Source organism: Peromyscus maniculatus, chromosome 1 (genome assembly GCF_049852395.1).
Source record: "Peromyscus maniculatus bairdii isolate BWxNUB_F1_BW_parent chromosome 1, HU_Pman_BW_mat_3.1, whole genome shotgun sequence".
Lineage (NCBI taxonomy): Eukaryota > Metazoa > Chordata > Mammalia > Rodentia > Cricetidae > Peromyscus > Peromyscus maniculatus.
This window is the reverse complement of record NC_134852.1, coordinates 95,109,376-95,131,592: the sequence shown is the minus strand read 5'-3', so window position 1 is coordinate 95,131,592 and position 22,217 is coordinate 95,109,376. Positions and strand designations below refer to the sequence as shown.

The following is a 22,217-nucleotide window of genomic DNA, read 5'->3' as shown; positions in this document are numbered from 1 at the left end:
GCCCACACACAGGCTTACCATGAAAGAAATCAGCAGGACATATGCTCAACTTCCTCTTCCCCTCTCAGTAGGCTTTGCATTGGTCACACCCAGAGGGAGTCTGAGGGTCAGGCAGAGATTGATAGAACACACAGGTCAGTCCCCTGGGCACAGAGAAGGGGCCAAGGAGGGGACATTTACAAGGAGGCAGAGGAGACACCTGGCACAGGGCTTCTACCAAGTCGACACTGGATATTAGTGACATGACATGGTCTAATGTGCCTATCTATAAACTTCTGAAGGAGATTTGTATAAAGAGGACAAGGGCAGATGTGTCACATGCGCTCAGTGAGAACTTGGACCTGGATACATCTGTGGACCAACTGACCATACCCAGGGGTCACGTGAGCCACCAGATACTCCCGAGGCTCTGTCTAAACCAAGACTAAATGAAGGCCAAGCAGCCTTAGACCCTCGCTCCGCACCTCCCTCCCTCATCTTGACCTTCCATATCTCACTGAGAAAAAGACACAGGAAGGGACAGTATTAGGAAATGGGCATGGCCTACACCTTCCTAGAGAGTGGGGTAGCTGACTTAAAGGGCACACAAGCTTCCTAGGTTGGGGTCTCCAGGTAGGAGGCAGTCCCCTGCCTGGGTATCCCAAAATAAAAAGGAGTCAAGTTAGCCAAGAAATGACCATATATCTATTGTAAAGAGCTAAGGAAGAGGTTTTAGAACATTGGTAAACTATGAAAGGAATCCATGCTTGCATTATTAAAATGCCAACATTAAAATATACAACAATATAAAACAAGAAGTCTACCACTCTAGCCTACAGTCCCTGGGGCTCACTCCTCACCACTTTGATTTTCTAAATTGAAAACAATGCCTTTGTTTTCTTCTATAATTTTGATATAAAATCCTTGTGTGTGTGTGTGTGTGTGTGTGTGTGTGTGTGTGTGTGTGTGTGTGTGTGTGTGTGACAGGTCTCATGTAGTCTAGGTTGGCATTCAATTTGCTATGTAGCTGAAGCTGCCCATAGATTCTTAATCTCTTTTCTTCTTCCCCCCAAGCACTGGAATTACAGATGTGTGCTACCATGCTCAGCTTTACAAAATGTTTAAATGTGAATGGGCTCCTATCTGATCTGTTCTGCTGTACTTCAGTTTGCTTTAGGCATCTACTCAATATATAGGCTAAGAAGGTACAACTACTTTCTAAAGATGGTCCAGGGGTGCATTCTGGGAAAGGCTGCTGAGCATCTAAGATTAGAATATATAAGCCCCATGTCTGCTGTGAGTGATCGATCCCCTTGGAACGATGAAAGCACACTTCACAAGCATCAGTAGGCACTGACCATTTGTATGACGACTCAGTCCGCAGCATCTCTGAGACCTTTGCAATGGCTCAGGTACTTTTCTCCACGGGGCACTAGACAGTTAAACAGCCCATAGTCCTTGCTTTGGCTTTGAGGGGCAATGCAGACACTCGTAGGTGACTGGAAACTGGCACTGCGGATACTTCAGTGGGCACCTGTGGAAAAGATCATGTGTCATTTCTGATTTTAGGTATTTTAGGCAACCAGGGTTTGAGAGGAAGTCAAGGATGTCTTCTTCAAGGAGATGATTCTCTAAAAATGGATTTGGTTGCAAGAGGTAAGCAATGGGGGAGGGGAGCAGGGCAGAAAGGCCAGACTGTGGAAGCATCTTATTCTTGGAAGAACCTACAAAACACATCCGTTCATCAGACTTGGCCTTACCTCAGGTTGGCATCTTGATTTTGGCCTTCCCAGCCTCCAGAACTGTAAGGAATCACTTCTTCCAACTGGGCCCCCACCTCCCATTTTACCCTGTCTCCCAACAATACAGTCATGCTTTGACCCCATCAAGGGAAGGCAAAGTTGTTAGGGAGCAATCACTTCCCCAAAGGCTCCTCTCTGAACTCTACTGCACTGGGAGCCAAGCTCCAGCATGGGCTTTAACTCCCCTCCAAATAGAAGGCTGCTGGCAAGCCTTTCTCCAGCGTTTCCTTGCCATCTGATTCCCTCTCATACATATGGCTTGGAAGACAAAGGAACAGGGTTGGGATTTGGCATTATGTTGCTCTGAATCTTCCATCCTTCCCCTCCAACACTATTTTTGGAAGTCTGTGATTTCTGAGGTTAAGGAAATTTGGTTGTGTAACTAAGTGCAAACCCATTATCATAAATGCTCCGGGTGATGTTCCTTGAATATATCTAGAATCAGAGGAGAGCTGACTAAGAGTATGATTGACAGCCATGCCTTTGAGTTTTCCTATAATAACCCAAAACAATTTACTTAGATTAAAATTCAGCCTTTTAGACAAAGTATGTCATAAAATACATTCAACTGCATATCTTTAAGCCCATTTGAAAAAGACTCACTGATTTGTAAGGGTAGAACAGAGATGAAGCAATCTTGGATGTTTATTAACCCAGACTTTGGGGACCACAGGAAAGCAGAGTTTGGAGACTATATTTTTTAGGAAGAAGTGACTGTGTGTCAAGAGCTGTGACAGAGAAAGTTGAAGTGACCCTCCACTGTCTTTGTCTGCTCTGACTTTTTCTGGTGGAATGGTAGCAGAACCTGATCCATGGCCAAAAGGGTGAGAATCTGATGAAGCCCAGGGAAACCAAAGCATCTCGTGGAGCTGGGGAGAGAAGCTAGTTTCTCTCAGGGCCAGAGTACTGTGAGATACAAAATCAATAGTCCCTGTCCACCTGAAGGAAATGAGGGCACCAACAAGGAGCCACAAGAGGACGACAGAGCTGAAGGGTCCAGCGAGTTCTGCAGTTAGCTATGTCCTTGCCTCCGCCATGACTCCCTGCTGAGCTGATAGATTCTGTTTTTTGCTGGGCTCACTGAATTGAGTTTGGGAGTCTGTAGAACACAGACCATCCTGACTAATGAAAATAGGACTTGTGCCAGGGATGGGGGTGGGGTTGAGGGGGCGTGGGGAGCGCATGAAAGGAATTGGATAACTATGTCGTCACATTGGGTGCCTTGGACTCACTTCTCTGATTCCTGAAGGTTTTAAACCATTGTTTTGTCATGAAGATTTTTGAGAAGATTCTCTGAGTTGGAACTGCAATGTGCCTCCCATTGCTTTAGTGAACATGCCTCTGTGAGTTTGGTGAACTTAATCATTCAAGGAGAAAGGGAAGTTCAGTCAGAGTTCCTTAGGAAGAAGGCTGCTTCTCCAGGTGCTTGCTGTGGCTGCAGTATCTAATAGGAAGAGGTTTCTCTCAGAACCATCATACACCATTCTCAGGGACAGAGCCCATCATCCTGATCTCCAGATCTCATTGGTTGAAGGATCTCTCCAGTTCTCTCAGCTTAGATCTTCTTGCCTGTCCCTGCTGAATGCTCATTCAGTATTTCCCTAGATCTTAGGCCCTGTGGATAGGAACAGCCCATTTACTGAGATTGGGGAGGAAGGCATGGTTGTGACATCATGCCCTGTCAAGTATCCTTTAGCTGGAGGAGGGAGATGGGGGATAATGTCTACCATGGTTTGACTTTTCTCATTCAGGCTTCCTGGCCTAGGGTCCTGTGGTCACTGATCACAGGACAGGACAAACAGGTTAGGAAGGTGGAGGACCATGTGCCATCTCTGTGTTATTTATTTCTACTTGTCTCACTCTTGTTTTTTTTTTTTTTTGGTTTTGTTTTTTTTTTTCGAGACAGGGTTTCTCTGTGTAGTTTTGGTGCCTTTCCTGGAACTCACTCTGTAGTCCAGGCTGGCCTCAAACTCACAGATATCTGCCTACCTCTGCCTCCCGAGTGCTGGGATTAAAGGCGCGTGCCACCACTGCCTGACTCGTCTCACTTACTGCATGTGTCAACTACTAACTGCAGCTATTTCTGCATACCTACTATGTGCCTTTATATATGCTTGTGTGCATGATGACTCCTCACTGTAGCCCTGAAGGTCATGTATTTTATTCCTGTGTTGCAGCTGGAGAAACTAAAGACCCAAAGTCCTTATGTGCACTCTTACTTCTCAAGGTGCCTGATGGGAGGTAGCAGGGTGAGACTTGGTGCTTGGCTAGGCTCATGTCTTGCCGATGCTCTGTGAGTTCTTAGGGCAGTTCTTTTCCCATCTGGGGGAAGCTTGTGAACAGCATCAGTGTCAAGGCTTTAAAAGACTGAGCTGTCAAGGACTTGATTGGCAGTTGATGGGCTCCTGAGAGGTAATTGGATCATGAGGGCTCTAGCGTAATAGATTGATCCATTGATGAATTCATAGCTGAGTGGGCAATTAGGAGGTGGCATTGTGGCAGGAAGTAGGTCACTGGGGGCATCTTTAAAGGGTAAATTTTGTTCCTAGACTCTCCCACATCTGTGTCCCCCAGTCCTCTCCCACCCTCCCCTTCTCTCTATTCTCAGTGGCTCTCCTTGTTCCTCTTTTCTCTCTCTGTCCTGTCTCTTTGGTCTCATTCTCTCTCCTCTCCTCTTCACATCTCCTCTCTCTGTCTTCTGTCTCTTTCTCATTGCTAGAGATTGAGAACAGGGCCAAGCCCAGTAATCAAGTGTTTTACCACGGACATAGTCCTTGTGTGAGTTTTTTCTTTTTCTTTTTTGTTTAAGATTTTATTTTTCATTATGTGTCCATGTGTGCATCCGTGTGAGGGTATGTGCACATGTATGTAGGTACCTGAAGAGGCCAGTATTGGATATTGGATTCTCTAGAGCTGCAGTTACAGGAAGTTGTTAGCTGCTTGACATTAACATTGGGAAACGTTGTAAGGGCAGTAAGTTCTTTAACAAATGAGCCTGCTCTCCATATCCCTTTCTATACATTTATTTAGATACAACTTAACAATATAGCCTAGGCTTGCCTCAGATGCTATCCTTCTGTCTGGTGCTAGGGTGACAGATGTGTATCACCACACCTGGCCAGTGTAACTTGTTTCTAATGAAAAACAACAACAACAACAACAACAAAAACCCAAACAAACCAGAATAATAATGAAAGAAAATAAAGCTAAGAAGGACATGAGCACTGGGCAGGGCTGATGCCTGGACCCTATTCCGTTGTCTGTTTTACCTGTGGGTTTGAATGCGAATTTGCCTTTTGGCTTTTAGCCATCAGCATGAAATGGGAAACATTACTTGTAGAATTTGATGTATAGAACAGAAGCTTATTTCTGCCACACAAGTGAAACATGGGTATCCTTAATACAGAGATAGGTGCTTCCAAGGGGTCAGTTTGGTTGTGTGGGCAGATACACAAGCCAGGGCTATAACAAAGAGAATAAACCCCACAGAGTGCTTTGATTCTCAGAGACTGAGAAGTCAGGATAGTGTCATGGGAAATGCTGTATCTGCTTTGGACAATAGTTAAATACTGAAGCTAATTCTTTAGCTGGCAGATAAATAACACTACATTTGCAAAATTCCCCTAAAATCTGGGCCTTTGTCCAATTAATCCATAGAGGATGTTCTATATTCCTGCCAAAGGGTTTTGTTTGCTCCCCAGGGTGATCGCTGTCCTGGTTTTCCTGGGACAGTGGGTTTTTGTGAATATGGGACTTTGCTGTGCTCAAACCTGAAGAACCAGGCAAAGTGGGACATGTTGGCCATCTCACCTGTTTGTCCCGGGCTTCTCTTCGCTCATGGTGCTGAAAAGTGGAGTGTTCTTGACCTCTGTCCCAGTGTACAACAGCAGCAGATACGGTGAACTCACGCTTTTATGTTTCAAGTATTCATAGAACAAAACTCAAACCATGGAGTATCATTCCAGGGCCAGGGATCAAGCCTTTGAGATGTAAATGGTCAACAGAAGCAGGGAATTGGGAAGTGTAGAAGCTTCCAGTGACGCTGAAGGTTAGGGAGACCCATGTTTATGAGGCCGGTGAGTGAAGAATGGAGCTATCACAGGTAGAGTGCTGAAAGGCCTCAGGGGATGGGAGCCTTCCTCAGAGAGGTGAACTGCTGTGAATTGTAAGCTGAAGTTACTGTCCCGCAAGCTGCTCCCAAGTAACCACACAGAGGCTTAATATTAATTACAAATGCTCGGCCAATAGCCCAGGTTTGTTACTAGCTAACTCTTACATTTTATATTAACCCATATTTCTTATCTATGTTTTGCCATGTAGCTGGGTACCTTTTCTCAGTATGGCATGCTTATCTCTGCATCTGCTGGCGACTCTCCTGACTCTGCCCTTCCTTTTCCCATCATTCTCAGTTTGGCTCTCCCACCTAACATTGTCCTGCTCAGCTATTGGTCAGTCAGCTTCTTTATTAAACCAATCACAGCAACACATATTTGCACGGTGTAAAGGAATTTTCCACAGTGGGGTCTGGATTTCTCTCTGGAGTGACAGGACACATCCCAGCAGGCCTGTGCCCTAGGCTTGCGTAGATCAGTAAGTGGCTTCAACTGCCACACGAGGCCCTTGACAAGTATGCACTTAGGTTGAAGCTGCCTACTCAGACTGAGAGGCTGTTCTGTCACTTTCAGCCTCAGTTTCCTTCTGAGACTCACACTGAAGCCTCAGGTTCAGGAAATCCTTCAAGCCGTGCTCCTTGCTCCTTGATAAAGCCACGCTCCTTCAAGTATGAAGGTTAGATAATGAGAACAAGAAGGTCTTTCCCCGCCCAGCTCTTATTAGACTTTTAAAGATGATTTTTTTAGCATATAAAAGAATGGATTTCATTATAGCATTTTTATCTATATTTTTGTACTTTCCTCACGGTGCCTCTTCCCTCCCCAGTGTGAGGGTTGAAGTTATGCTTTAAGCTTGAATTACTGTGTTTAAGAGACATATAAAACAAAAATACCTATAACTTGTAAGCCCTGCTTGCCCAAGGACAGTTAACTTCCTGGAATGCTGGTGGCTATTGTTCATGTAAGATAACAAGACAAGTGTTTTTTACTTCCGTAGACAAGGTTGGTTGCCCCAACTGCACAGGATGTGCTTGATCACACATAGGCAGGAAGTACATTAGGCTGTGTGCTTACCCCTGACTGGACAAAGGCGGGATGTGCCTATCCTTGTGGGTTTTGTCTTGATAAGCACTGGACTAATGTATCATGGACGTTCTCTGGGAATCCCAGGTAAGGACCTGGCCAGTATCCATTGTCCTGGCCAGTATTTAATAAAGCTTGCTTCAAATTTGGCTCACAAATTGTGGCAGTGGTCTTATTCTTGCCTGGTGGGATTAATACCATCTCTCTTCCTTTGTTCTCCCTCCCCACCTTCCTGCTCTCAATTCTCCCTGTCTGCTTCTTATTTTGGAAATATGCCTTTCATGGTTCCTGATATTCCTTCATGTGGACATAAAACAATCCATCCAAACATCCCTCTATGGGGGATTTTAGCTCTTTCTAATCTTTCAAAATAAAATGCAACACTGTGGCACACATTCTTGAATAAACCTTGACTCACCTCTTTCTTATTTACTTAGTAAACAGAAGTGAATAAAGGCAGGCCCATCCTCCCACACACGTGCTAGGACAGACACACACACACACACACACACACACACACACACACACACACACACACACACACACACATTTTTGAAACAGGATTTACCCATGTATTCCTGCTGGATTTGAACTATACAACTAAAGTGAGCCTCAGACCTATAACCTCAGACTCTCAAATGCAGAGATTACAGGGATGTGCTACCACGCCTAGTTGGAAGATATATTAAGGGCCCACATTGCACAATTACTGTAAGAATGATAAGTGGTGCTGGTTACTGGGCTGGTTACCCTGAGGAAAGGTCACAAGCCACGGCCATGGCAAAACTCAGTATCAGAGCTGTATTGGAGAGGGGGGCAGAAGAACCAGGCCTGGAGGAGATGCATGAGCACAGAGTAGAGAGAGAGAGAAAGATAGTGGGGGAAAGAGAGAACAGAATAGAGAGAGGAGGTGGGGTCTGTGTCTGGCTCTTTAAGGCACAGGTGAGCTTACAGAGCTAAGCTGCATGCGCCTACATAATCACCAGCTCACACTGATGACATAAGATGCAAGACCCCTTGCCCAGCTCCTGAACTGCGCATGTGCAGTCATGCAGCTGGAGTGTGGCAGAATCCCAACAATGACAAATTATTTTTTAGAAAGATTCAACCAGGTCATACGTTTGCTGTTAGTGAGTGATTAACTCTTTTATCTTAACTGATCTTAACCTTACAGTTCTAGTCATTGGTACATATTATTATAGCTTAAGAAAATATTTGCCAATGGATCAAAAATGATATTTTATTTTGCATTTTTAAAGAGTAGTGGGGTGATTTTTTAAAATGTGTTTTCTGAATTAGTCAGCTTTGTGTTACTACAGTGAAATACCCAAAGCAGATAATTCATGAGGAAAGTGATGTTTTGGGAGGTTCAAAGTTCAATATCAGAATGTTAGAAGATTCATGTCCTATGCAACACTCAAAAGGCAATACTCTGGGGAAAAAAGCTACCTTCCCTAGAGACTATCTCATGGAATGCAGGTTTGTGAAAATGCTTCCGCAGAGAGAAAGTTGTAGAGGGCAATAGGCAGGAGGACTACATAGAATCTCCCTCATCACGGAGCGTGTCTTTTTGTGACCCCTCCTACTAGGGCATCACAAATGATCTTGGTAGTCTAGGTCTGGTTTCGCCAATTCTTTAGACAAACATCTTTTCCCCACAGCTATCTAAAAGCTTATGCTATCTGATACACAAGACAAAGGAATAAGGAGGGCTTGATTTACATTGATATCATCTGAAGGTCACCAGACGTTCTGGGACCTGTAACTCCAAGGATATCCTAACTGCTTAGGTGTGGGTTTTCTTTAGAATTGAGAAGGCTGGGTCAAAGAAGGGGAGGCAAAAAGAAACTCTGCCGAGAACACCTCTCCAAGGAGCAGCCGTTGCTGCTGGTACAGGGACGGGAGGGGGCTGCGGGTTGTCCTGACCTCAGCCGAAGGGCAGCACCTTGTAGTGGGAGCACATGTAGGAAGGAGTAGTCAGAGCTTGGACAGCAACAAAGAGAAAGAGGATGCAGGGACAGGCTTTTATCATATACAATAACCTTGTGAGAAATACCAGAGCCCTGCCCAGGGATCCCATGGACAAAGCAATAAACTCCAAGGCCCCCCTCCTAGCCCCCCACTCCCTAACAATGCAAATGTGTAGGCCACACCCATAGCCAGCCTACCCTCCCTTTCCTTCTTTATTTCTGCTGTGAATAAGCTTTCTATTTTTGCCTATTTTTATAAACATGCTATTGATTTTTCTTTTTTCTTTTCTTCTTTTTTGGGGGAAGGGGTACGGTGAACTTTACTGATGGTAATCAAGAGGGTAGGGCTCCCTAAGCCCCTCTCATTATTCTGGGGGTCTAGGATGGAAACTGTGAGGGAGATGCTCGGTGTCCGGGCTTGAGTTGGGACAGGGGCAGCTTAGCAGCTGAGGGCCTCTCTCTTGCTCTCCTGTCCTTGCTGAAGTAGTGGGCCCAGGACTTCTTACTCCCTGGAGGTCATGTATGTCATGAGGTCCACCACCTTTTTTCAGTAGCTATATTCATTGTCATACCAGGAAGTGAGCTTTACGAAGTTGTCTTTGAGAGCAATACCAGCCCCAGCATCAAAGACAGAAGAGTGGGTGGACATCACTATTAAAGTTGCAGGAAACACACTTGAGAGGCAGAGGCAGGGGGATCTCTGTGAGTTCGAGGCCAGCCTGGTCTACACACAGAAACTCTGTCTTGAAAAACCAAAAATAAATAAATAAATAAATAAATAAATAAATAAATAAATAAATAATAAAAAAAAAGTTGCAGGAAACAACCTGGTTGTCAGTTGTCAGTGTAGCTCAGGATGCCTTTTAGTGGGCCGTCACATGCCTGCTTCATCACCTTCTTGGTGTCATTATAATTGGCAGCTTTCTCCAGGTGGCATGTCAGATCTGCGACAGATACATTGCGGGTAGGAACACAGAAGGCCATGCCAGTGAGCTTCCCTTTCAGCTCTGGGATGACCTTTCCCACAGCCTGGGCAGCACCAGTGGATACAGAGATGATATTCTGGGCAGCCCCATGGCCATGACACCACAGCTGCCCAGAGGGGCCATCCACAGTCTTCTGGGTGGCAGTGATGGCATGGATTGTAGTCATGAGCCCTTCCACAATGCCAAAGTTATCATGGATGACCTTGGCCAGGGGGGCTAAGCCGTCGGTGGCAAGAAGCATTGTTGACAATCTTGAGTGAGTTCTTATACTTCTCATGGTTCACACCCATCCCAAACATGGGGGCATCAGCAGAAGAGGCAGAGATGACGACCCTTTCGGCTCCACCCTTCAAGTGGGCCCCGGCCTTCTGATGGTGGTGAAGACACCAGTAGACCCCACAACACACTTGGCACCAGAATCACCCCATTTGATGTTAGTGGGATCTTGCTCATGAAAGATGGCCTTCCCATTGATGGCAAGTTTCCCATTCTCAGGCTTGGCGATGCCATTGAACTTGCCATGGATAGAGTCATACTGGACTATGTAGAACACATAGTTGAGGTCAACGAAGGGGTTATCGTCAATGGCGATAACTTCCACTTTGCCAGATGTAGTGACATCCCTGGTAACCAGGCACTCAATAAGGTCAAATTCATTTATTTCGACCTTCACCATTGTGTCTCAGGGACGAGGCTTGGCATGGCACAAGAAGATTTGGCTGTTTTGAACAGGGAGGAGCAGAGAGCTTTGGTTTTTCTTAGTCCTTTATAAATTGTGAACGTCAATTTAAAATTTTTTTCTTTTCCCTTCCTCCCTCTCTTTCCTCCCTCTCTTCCCATTCCTTTCCTTCCCTTCCCACCCTCTGTTGTCATGTAGCCCAGGCTGGCCTCACACTTGTTATGTACTTGAAGACGACTTTGAATCCCAACCCTTATATTGAGCATGTACTGGTATCCAGCCCTCCTTCAGGACAGACACAGGAAGCAGGCAGAGACATAACAAACAATGTGGTGATGGTAGAGACATACGAAGGGAGTCAGATAAAGGGCTAGAGAATGAGGAAAGAGTAGAGACCTTGGAGGGCTGTTAGGAAAAGGTGATAATCTGTGCATAAATCAGAAGGATGTGAAAGACTGGAGAGTAGTTCCTGGGAGAAGAGTGTTCTAGGCAGAGGGCACAGCAAAGGCCTGGGAGAGAGTCTGGGATGTTTAAGGAACATTGGGAAGAATATCATGGCTGGAATGGGGTGAGGGGCTGGGTTGTAACAGTAGATGTAATCAGAGAGTGAGCAGGGTGGGATCAGATGGGACTCCTGCCTTTTGCCTTGTGTTGAGTCTGAGGAGATAAGTGGTATGAGTTGGGTTTAAGAAAGGACCACCCTATCGGCCCCATGAAGAAGAGAAGGCACCAGGGGAAAGAATGGAAGCAGGCCTTGCAAAAGTCCAAAGAGAGAGACTGGGGCAGTGTCCCCAAGGAGGAACGGCTCCTGGACAGGGGATGAGGACAGGTGGGGAAGAAGTCGGGAGATGAGGGGCCTGCAGAGGTCAGCATAAGGCTCAGGATAGAGGGAGAAGGGAACTCAGAGCCAGTCATCCATAAAGATGGCCTGGGGCTGCTGAGGAGGATGTGGCTAGCAGGCCCAGATCTGACTGAAGAGCCCACTCTCCCTTCCGGTTCTGATGACCGCCGACAGGAGGTTCCCAGCTCATAATAGTTCTTTGGTCATTTCAGTTAGAATTTGGGAGGAGGCAGAACTAAATATAGATGTTGATCTCCCAGGTCAGACACAGGTCAGGCATGAGCAAGGTGAATTCAAGTATTGATGTTGGAGAAAGAAGATACATAGGACTCTCCTCTCTCTCTCTCTCTCTCTCTCTCTCTCTCTCTCTCTCTCTCTCTCTCTCTCTCTCTCTCTCTCTTTCTCTCTCTCTCTCTTTCTCTTTAGTACAAACACTCTCAAAAACTCTTGGCGATGGTTCTGTCACCTACCCACCCACCACTGAAGATGGCCACCCTGCTTCCTTCTGCCTGGACTTGTTCTTGGTGTGGGCTGCAAACCACACGTGCCCACTAACTTTGCTGGCTAACCCTCGCACCCACTGAACTCTCCTTTTATGTGAAATGAAAAATTTTCTTTTCCTAAATATAATTTCTCCCTTGAATAAAGCAATCCAGTTTTTGGCTGATGACACACTGGACTGTATTTATTGGCAATACTCTCAGCTACTTAAGCACAGAGGAAAGGAATCAGAGCTAGTGGATGAGGCCCAGAGCCAAGGCAGTCCCTGGATTTCCCAATGCTCTCTGCCTTTCCCACTGATGGTTGGATCTCTTATTCTGAGTAAAGAGAAACAGAACACAGGCTTCCTTTGAGCAAGGGAAACCCTGACCTGATTGGCTCTTGGGAACATCAACCAGTGTCACATGCAGGTGTTAGGTAAGGTGTTCAATTTGACCCCTATAGAACTGGGAAGACTTGCTTTCTTTTGTTTGGGAAGAAAAAAACCTCCCTAGTCACCAGTCTGGGACCAGGGGTCCCACTTCCCAAGACCTCACTCTCTTACAGCCTCTATCCTTGCAGAGACATGAGGCCAAGGCTCGGTTTTCTATGGTCGGTCCCCATTCTGCAGCATCCCAACACTGTTAGGACAGGGTGAGAAGAGAGCATCAGGAGATGGGAGAACTAGTGCATCCGTCCATCGTTGTGGGCAGTGACCGAGAGCCTCCTCAGACACATGCGTTCCTTTCTGCACTTGGGAGGATCATCCTGCCTTCAAACTCTCACTGTGCTCACTCGAGCTGCACAGACTAGTTAACACCCATTTCCAGGGAAGACGAAGGCGATTGGTATCTGCCTCCTCCTTTGAACAGGGCAGTGTGCATCTTAAGAAGGAATGAACACTCACTGAGGAAATGCCTTGGAGAGATGAAGTTGAGAGGAACAAAGCCCTTGGAACACAGGCATGGAGGTGGGGATGGGGTGGGTGGGGTGGGTGGGGTGGGTGTGGGGGCCAGGCGAATGGACTGAAGTCCCAGTGTCTCAGCAAACGTCGGGGTAGATTGGAGCTTCTTGGAGAGAAGAGAGAGAGGCCAGAGGTCTGGCAATGCCTGTCAGGTTCTCTGATTTTGTTGACTGTTTTGAGGACACCTAACAGTCAATAAAATGTTGGCTCTGTCAACAGAGAGGGAACAGAAATGAGGAAGTGCCTGGGAGCAGGCTGGTTGTGTTTTGTTTGTTTTGAGCTTAGGGTCTGCGAGCCCAAGTCATGCCACCAGAATATCCCAGGGGCAAGAGACCGAGGGAGGTTGGAATACAAATGTACATGCTGAGCTCAGAGGAGTCAAACACTGCCTAACTTTTTTTTCCCCCAGAAACTTGAGCAGGCACATTAGGATTTGATCCAGGTCTCTCTTCTCTGAGCTTTGGTCCATCCCCTTCTAGGCCCTGAACCACTGATTGGACCATCATCCACTTGGTTAGAAGGAGAAAGGAAATGGAGTGCTGAGGCAGGTTCCTGAGTGACAGGTCACTGGAATCCCATGCTCTTAAAGAAGCTGTCGGTGTTCATGTAGAAGGTGGAGTTTGGCAATGGAGTGGGGAGCAGAAGACCTGGAGTCTTCCTTGCACTCTGTCCATCCTCTCTGTGGACTTCAGCCACTTGTTGAGGATATGTGAAAAATCCCCCTTCTGCCTCTTGATATCATCAGACTCTTGCTTGATTCACCATGCCCATTTTCTGCAAACTCGTAAGAGTCCCTTAGATTCAGCCTTTCATATTTTAACCTGGGACAGGTCTGGGCAAAGGGAGATGAAGTGGTTACCCTGATATGCCTGGTCCTCTCTGGGTCATTTAAATGTGTGGTCTCCATCGTGGTCCCCAGCAGCCCTCACACCAGCAAATGGCACTCTTACTCCTCTCCTTCATGTGTGCTGGTGTTGACAGCTCCCAGAAGTAACAGTATGCCACTTCTGAATTTGGGTTGTGTCTTCTCATGTCTTGCGGTCTATTTTCTTACTTTGTCACTCACTATACCCTCTGGGACCCACAGAGTGCAGGCATGAGCAGAGACCCACGCAGGCTGAGACCGCTGAAGGCTCCCGCTAAGCAGGGACTGGATTCCTAGGGACCAAGGCTGACCCATCACCATGCAGATGAGCTCCGAAGACCCCTCAGCTTAGCAGAGTTTGGTGATGACCTCAGCCTTATCTCCAAAGACAGCCTGGAGTCAGACCTCTAGTGAAACCACGCCCGGATTGTCAGTGCACAGACATGATGAGATAATTACGGCTGTTATTTTAAGCTGCCAAGCTTTAGGGTTGGTTATTAGATAAAATGGATTTAACAGACAACTTTCTCTGGGAGAATTCTCTGAAAAACTGAGTTCCAACGCTCAGATGCAGAAGGGTGTGGGGACTCACTCTCCTTCAGGGCTGTGCTAGGGCTAAGCATGTGACCTAGGGCTGGGCCAGTCAGCATGATTTTAGAGAAACGGGAGCACATGTTCTCTGTGCACTGTTAGGTTTCTGGTGTGCACTTCCAAGCTTGGAAAACAGAGCCTAGGACTGCCAAGGAGGTGGTGGGCTGGGAGGAAGGGGGCAGTAAAGGTGAATGGATGAAGACTGAGAAAGCGTGGGTTAGGGATTCTGGATGTGGTTTGTGATGCCCTGATGAAACTGGTCCTGGTTAACCCTTTGCCTATCCAGCTACATAATCAATAAGCTCCCTTTGGTTTAGCTTTGTTTAAGGTGCATTTGATATCTGCCTCTGTCTGTCTGTCTGTCTGTCTGTCTCATCCTAGATAATTCTTTGTGATTCAGTGACTGTCCTCATTTTAGAGCTGGGGGAACTGAAGCTCAGAGAAGTTAAGTAACCAGCCACAAGCCGCATGGGGGAAATGGTGGAATCCACATCCGTTCCACAGCCCTGCTCCTGCTCCTTCTCCTCCTCCTCTTCCTCCTCCACCTCCTCCTTCTCCACCTTCTCCTCCTCTTTCTCTTCCTCCTCCTCCTCCTCCTCCTCCTTCTCTTGGCTTTTTGAGACAAGATTTCTTTGTGTAGACCCAGCTGTCCTGGAACTCGCTCTGTAGATCAGGCTGGCCTTGAACTCAGATCCACCTGTTTCCATGAGTGCTGGGATTAAAGGTGTGCACCACAACCGCCTGGCAGCCCTGCTGTTTTTATAAAAGCAACCTAAACAATGTATTAACTTCCAAGTTCTGGTTTCCAGGAACTAGAAATTCCCAGAAAGACTGAAGAGAGCTGGGTGAAAGAAATGAGGAGGCAGACAATACTCATGTGAAGTGAAGGAGTGCTGCATTTGTGCCCTGGGGAAGCGAGTGGGCCAGAGCCTGGGACTTTGCTTCTGTCTGGCTCTCAGTATAGGGCTGAGCTGAGTTCCAGAGCACCTGCAGGATTTGTATGTTGCTGTTGTGTTTCAGGAACCTTTCTGGAATAAGCACTCAGACATCAATAAGAGTGCTGAAGAGAGGGGATGTCGTTGTGGGACCAAAACCATGACGACTCCTGAAAGGCCTGGGTATCATGTCCAGTTTGTGTTTTCACGTTATGTTCTAAAACCAAACGGTGGGGCGATCGAGTAAGCCGGATCGGTCAGGTTGTTAATGATCCATTGTGTCAGCTATCCCTCCCGGTCATTCTGTTCCAGGCAGCAAGTGAAGTCGTGCTTGGCAAACAGGCGGTACAGGCAGTGCTGTAAGTGAATCACTAAATGAATCACGATCCAGGAATTGGTCTTTCCCACCTTATTCTATTCCATTGTTGTTGGTTTGGGTTTTGTTGATGGCGCTTTGTTTTGGACACTGACCGAAGCTTTGAGAGGTCTGGATTGGTAGACAGGCTTCATGGACTGTATCCTTTCACTTCTGGGTTGCAGATGGGGGAAGAGCATGTGTCATGAAAGTGCCACGTGTGTGCTTGCTGTTAGCTCATGGTGTTACTGCTCTCTGTGAGAAGTACACAAAGGCTCAGAACGGGAGACTGTGGGCACATTTAAGGTCTGGCTTCTCTTCCGTCTACTATTTTGGCAGTAAATGATATTGGGGTAACCATCTTGGATCTAGAGCTATGAACTCTTCTTTAGATGGAGATTTCTGAAGTCTGCTGGGATCTGAGGATTGTTTTTCTTAGATTCTGCAAAGTTCTTAGGTATTGTGTCAGGGAATGCTTGTGTTTCACTCTCTCCCTCTCCTCTTTCTGGAGCTCTCTATACGTATGTTAGTTCTTCTCACTGTGCTTTCCACGGCTTCTCACATGTCTTTCCCAGTTTCATATTGTCTGTCTGTTTCTATATTGTACTCTATGTGGTTTTACCCCTGCTTAGCTTCAATTTACTCTTTTTTTATGTAGCTATCTTTATTCTACCATTCAATCTGTCCATAAATTTAATTTTTTTTTTTTTTTTTTTTTTTTTTTTTTGCTTTTGGAGACAGGGTCTCTCTGTGTAGTTCTGGCTGTCCTGGAACTCACTCTGTAGACCAGGCTTATAGCATGAATCTTAACAGGTCTTATTAATAAAGTCAAAACTGAGGCCAGGTATTGGGGTGAATGATGGGAGATCATAGAAGCAGAAGAAGCCACAGCTTCCTCACCTCACCAGTTCCTCAGCTGATCCTGTTTCCTCAGACTGGAAGCTTGTGTGTCCTCATCCAAATATATCTCAGCTGAACTGCTGCTCAAAAGCCTAAAAGCTTAACCAGGCTCTAGTTCCTGGTCCTCACACCTTATATACCTTTCTGCTTCCTGCAATCACTTCCTGGGATTAAAGGTGTGTGTCACCATGCCTAGTTATTTCCAGTGTGGCTTTGAACTCACAGAGATCCAGACGGATCCCTCCCTCTGGAATGCTAGGATTAAAGGCATGTGCTACCACGGCCTAATCTCTATGTTTAATATTATGGCTGTTCTGTTCTCTGACTCCCAGATAAGTTTATTGGGGTAAACAAATGTATCAACCAATAGGCTGGCCTCAAACTCAGAGATTTGCCTGCCTCTGCCTCCCAAGTGCTAGAATTTAAGGTGTGTGCCCAGCAAATTTAAATTTTTAATGTATCTTATTTTTAACTTCAATTTCATTTTCATCTCTTTATGTCTACCTAGTCATTGTCTATAATCCTTTATTTATCATATTTTACGTACCAATTTTTCTTTCTCAGACATACTTATTTGATATTATTTATCTGATAATCTCAATATCAGTAATTGTGGGACTGTTATTTCTTATTTCTCCTGTTTTCTTTCCTGTGGGGGAAAAATTGAGCCTTATTTTAAGGTCCATTCATTTAGAGAGAATTGACTTTACTCTTACCAATTTCTTAACACATGGTGTATTTTTTACCTCAGAGCCACAAATTAGGAAAGTAGGCAATTTGAGCCCTTGAACTCATAGACAGGAACTCTTTTGGTTTTTTTTTGAGACAGGGTTTCTCTGTGTAGCTTTGTGCCTTTCCTGGAACTCACTCTAGTCCAGGCTGGCCTCGAAATCACAGAGATCCACCTGGCTCTGCCTCCCGAGTGCTGAGATTAAAGGCGTGCGCCACGACCACCCAGCTACAGATAGGAACTCTTAATTGCACTCTTTTCTTCTTACCCCCCTTTTTTTTTTTTAAAAGATTTATTTATTTGTTATGTGTCCATCTGCATGTGTGCCTGCAGGCCAGAAGAGGGCACCAGATCTCATTACAGATGGTTGTGAGCCACCATGTGGTTGCTGGGAGTTGAACTCAGAACCCTTGGAAGAGCAGCCAGTGCTCATAACCACTGAGCCATCTCTCCAGCCCCTCTTCTTACCCTTTTTGTTCAGACTCAGGTCATGACACCCTGTTATCTTTTTTTTTTTTTTTGGTTTTTCGAGACAGGGTTTCTCTGTGTAGCTTTGCGCCTTTCCTGGAACTCACTTGGTAGCCCAGGCTGGCCTCGAACTCACAGAGATCCGCCTGCCTCTGCCTCCCGAGTGCTGGGATTAAAGGCGTGCGCCACCACCGCCCGGCCTACACCCTGTTATCTTTTAGTCATTAGAGATGGGCTAAATGGGCTGATGTCTCTCATCACCAGTACTGGGGACTGCACAGGGATTAGGCTGACATCTGTGTGTTCTCAGTTCTCCCGGAAAGGCCTGTTTGCTTGCTGCCTGCTGTCTGTGGGTTGCTCAGAGGTGTCACGTAAACTCCTTAAACTCTGTCAGTGTGTCTGGTCTTCACCAGACACATCATCACTCTTTTATCTCATGTTCTTGTTTATAAGGCCTTCTGTACAGATGGGAGCGGATAGAAGAAGAACATGAAGGCCTCTCTGCCTAATGTAGACAGAGGCTGGGTCAGTGGTAGAGCTTCTAAATGGAGCCTGTGGTGGAAGAAAATGTGTGTGTGTGTGTGTGTGTGTGTGTGTGTGTGTGTGTGTGTGTGTTTGCGCGTGCGCGCACGCACGCGTGCATGCAAATTCATGTACATGCATGTATGTGGAAGTCAGAGGACAGCTTGTGGAAGTTCTTTCTTTCCATCATGTGGGTCTCAGGGAATAAATTCAGGTCATCAGAGTTTCCAGCATAATCCTTTATTCATCAAGTCTTCTATCGGACCCTTTCTCATCCGTTGTGGGAAGTTATGATGAGGACGATTGCAGATGATCGGGAGGCAAATGATGAACACTGCTTGTGATGTGTTTGCACTGTTTGATTTATTACAGCCTGTATATATTGCTTTTCTAATTAAAATGACCCAAACAAAACACAGAAAACTGGGTTTTCCTACTCTCATTTAGAAAACTGCCTGTGTCAGTGAAGTAAACAGTCATGGATTTGACAGGGCTCCCTGCCCCCCAGACAGGGTTTCTCTGTGTAGTTTTGGTGCCTGTCCTGGATCTCGCTCTGTAGACCAGGCTGGCCTCGAACTCACAGAGATCCGCCTGGCTCTGCCTCCCAGTGCTGGGATTAAAAGCGTGCACCACCACCACCGCCCAGCTTTGATAGGTTTTTATGTCAGGGGAGATTGTGGGTGTGGAGTAGAGCCAACATAGCCTTCTGTGTCACCTGCTCCCTAGAGCCTCTGTCTCTTCAGTAACTGAGAGTGAGCAGTATGAAGACCCTTCATGCCCAGTGAATGACTCACATAGATCTCAGGACCTGCCCTCCCAGGAGGAGCCAGTAGACCCTCAAAAGCACATTCATGAGAGCAGTATGTAGGAAGTGGAAGGAACAGAAGCTACTGAGGATTAGGAAGTAGATTTGCTCTTGGAGCTAGGACTCAGGACTTGTAAGGAACAAAATGCTGGAGCTTGGACATGCGCAGACTTCTGCTTTGATTCCAGCAGGGATCATTGACTGCAGGAGCAGCAATAGCCAGTGGTTCCATGAGCACTGATGTCTCCCAGGGAGTCAGTGGGCTGGTTACTGTGCTCCAGGATTTTCAATTGACTGATTATCGAATAGTCCTTGAAGGGAAAAGTGAGGATTAAGAAATAATAGAAATAGCCAGGCAATGGTGGCACACACCTTTAATCCAGCACTCGGGAGGCAGAGACAGGCAGATCTCTGTGAGTTTGAGGCCAGCCTGGACTACAGAGTGAGTTCCAGGAAAGGCACAAAACTACACAGAGGAACTTTGTCTTAAAAAACCAAAAAAAGAAAAGAAAAGAAAAGAAAGAAAAAAAAAAGAAATAATAGAAATACATAAAAGAAAAGACAGAGACACAGGCTAGCATGGGGAGGGCTCTGGGTCAATACCACCGTTGCCCCGAGTTTATTCCTCATGAGCTTTTTATAGACCAGCAAGGGGAGAGGCAAAAGACCTCCTCGTCTCAAGGACAAAGTACAGACAAGTGCAAACACTTCCTTAATTCTCAAAACATCTAGTAGCCATGCCCTACAGTAAAGCATCCTGTATTAGACCTTGAAGTATAAGACAACCTGGTAACCACACTTTTGACCAAAACATCCTATTATGCAGCCTTGCAGGGCAAAACAAGTTCAGACTCTCTGACCTTGGGCCAAGATGGAATAAGGCCACACTATGGAGTCTCTGTGGGTCCCCACACTGGGTATAAGAAAGGAAGTCTAGGCAAGAGAAGCTGCAGAGTTTGATGTCAGAGTCCAGTGGGGGTGGGAGGCGTGGAAAGCTAAAGAGACAGGGCATTGTGGGCTGAATTAAGTCTTTGAGAAAAGAAATGAAGGCCCAGGGAGGAGAGCAGCTGAGGACTCTGTGGGGTTCAGTACTGGCGGGCTGGGGAGGAGACTGCCAATGGCAGGAGTTCTGAGACTGGGATTGATGGAGGGTATCTCAGTTTCTTCAGTAAAGAGAAAGTAAGGCAGAGTGAGGAGGTTTGGCCCCAGGACTGGGGAGAGAGTTAAATGCTACCAGATCACTGACATCCTTGAATAACCAGCTTGCCAATCAGAGCTGACCCCGTGGGGTGCAGTCAGGCACTGACCAGGGTTTAGACCTGCTGATCTTCTAGACAATGCTAGGATTTCATTGTCTTTTCCCACATCACCCTAGGTTGCCCTAGAGAGGTGGAGAGAACCGAAGTGATTAGAAAAACCAAGAGGTTAGGGCAGAAGGCAGCAAAGGCCTTTTACTGAAAGAGCTTCGAGTATGGTTCCACCAATTTCTCCTCCTTGCGCCCCCGACATGTCTGGCTTCCCTCATGGGACAGAGTTTTATATTAACAGGGAAGAACATGGTGATAACTCCCAAGTGCCCAGGAACAACACAGGGCCAAGCTGGGTGATTCCCGTTTTCCGTTCCTCTAGCCAGGCATCCCGTGTTTCACAAATGAAAATGCCATGCTCTCCTCTTGGCTTCTTTCAGTGGATATGCGGGAACAGAGAAGACAGAGCAGTCAACAAGAAAGGATGCTTAAGGTCATTTGCAAGAAGAAAGGCACATGCCTTTGGGTGCCAAAAAGACGGTGATTGTGGGAGCAACAACATGCAGGTCAGTGACACTGAGAAGGAGGCCCAGAAGAGGTCCCAGGGGTCAGCCGACAGTGACCGTGACTTCTGTGGCTGTGAGGCTTGCAGTTCCGTGGACTGCCTCCTCCTCCTCCTCCTAGCTTGGGTTTCACTAGAAACAGATCCCAAGATACGGACACTGGTGCCAATGTCTGAACAGACACATGAGGAGGTGTCTGTGTGTGTTGGAGGGGTGAGACAGGGAGGGGATGAGAGACGATGAAAAGTGCTTTATTGAGCTAGCTGTCTCTAAGATTGACTACAGTGCATCCAACATGCAAATGTCTACACAGCACAGAGCCAGCCTGTGCACCGGGGACAAGGGAGCAGTCATCATCCTCTTGCACTGCTGTCTGTCAGGCCTTGGCCGAGGGCTGCTTTCCGGTGCGGGCAAAGGGTGCGGACCTATTTCCCTGTCCTATCCTGCTGCAGTGGAGGTCAGGAAGGGTCCCAGTGACCAGGAAAACTTTAAGCCCCACAAATCCAGGGCTTGATTTGGGGATTAGCAGATGTTCGCTGAAGTGGTTAAGAGATTAAGAGGGCCTGTAGCCTCTCTTTAGAGGAAACAGTGGGGATGCGTCTACTCCACGCAGTGGGGAGTCTGGCAGCCTCTTCTGTGTCTCAGGGGATCTTGGGTTGGGGAATCTGGGCACTTGTGATCATCTCACTCTGGACCCTGCTCCTGATGCATTCTCATCCCTCCATCCACCAGTGACGCTGTGATGAGAGATGCAAAGCCTGTTGTCTTTAATTTGCTTTATCAAAAGCATGGCCCATGAGCTGGGGATGTACTATAGTTCGATTGAAGAGTGTCTGCATGGCACACAGGGGAATTTAAGTTCAACTCCCAGCACCACATAAACTAGGCATCATGGCATATACCTGTAACCTCAGTACTCAGGTGGTAGAAGCAGAAAGATCAGGAGTTTGGGGACGTCTTTAACTACATAACGAGTATGAAGCGAGCCTGGGTGTCTTGAGCATGCCATGTCAGAAACATAGATGAACATATTTGTCTTTCCACATTGTCAGAAATTATTGGATAACAACAAATCCACAAGGCTTAGTAATTTCAATGAAAACAATTTGTCCCAGATCTGCCTATGTTGGTAGCCTGGCTAAGGTGAATGTAAGTACTGTATTCCAGTTTGGATTATTAATATTCTCATAACACACAGCACATAATTAACTATATCTGTTTATCTATTACTGTATAGAATGAGTACAAAGAGGCTGCAGTGGAGTTCAAGAGGTTTCCGAAGTGGGAGGAGAAAGAGTCTGTGTTGCTAAGACAACACACCAGACCATTTCAGGGAGGAA

The 22,217-nt window shown here is 46.4% G+C and overlaps 1 pseudogene; it reads right to left on the bottom strand.

The window, feature by feature from the left end:
- Window positions 1–9,448: 9,448 nt before the first annotated feature.
- On the bottom strand, window positions 9,449–10,608 carry LOC102922298 (glyceraldehyde-3-phosphate dehydrogenase-like; annotated as a pseudogene).
- Window positions 10,609–22,217: the final 11,609 nt, after the last annotated feature.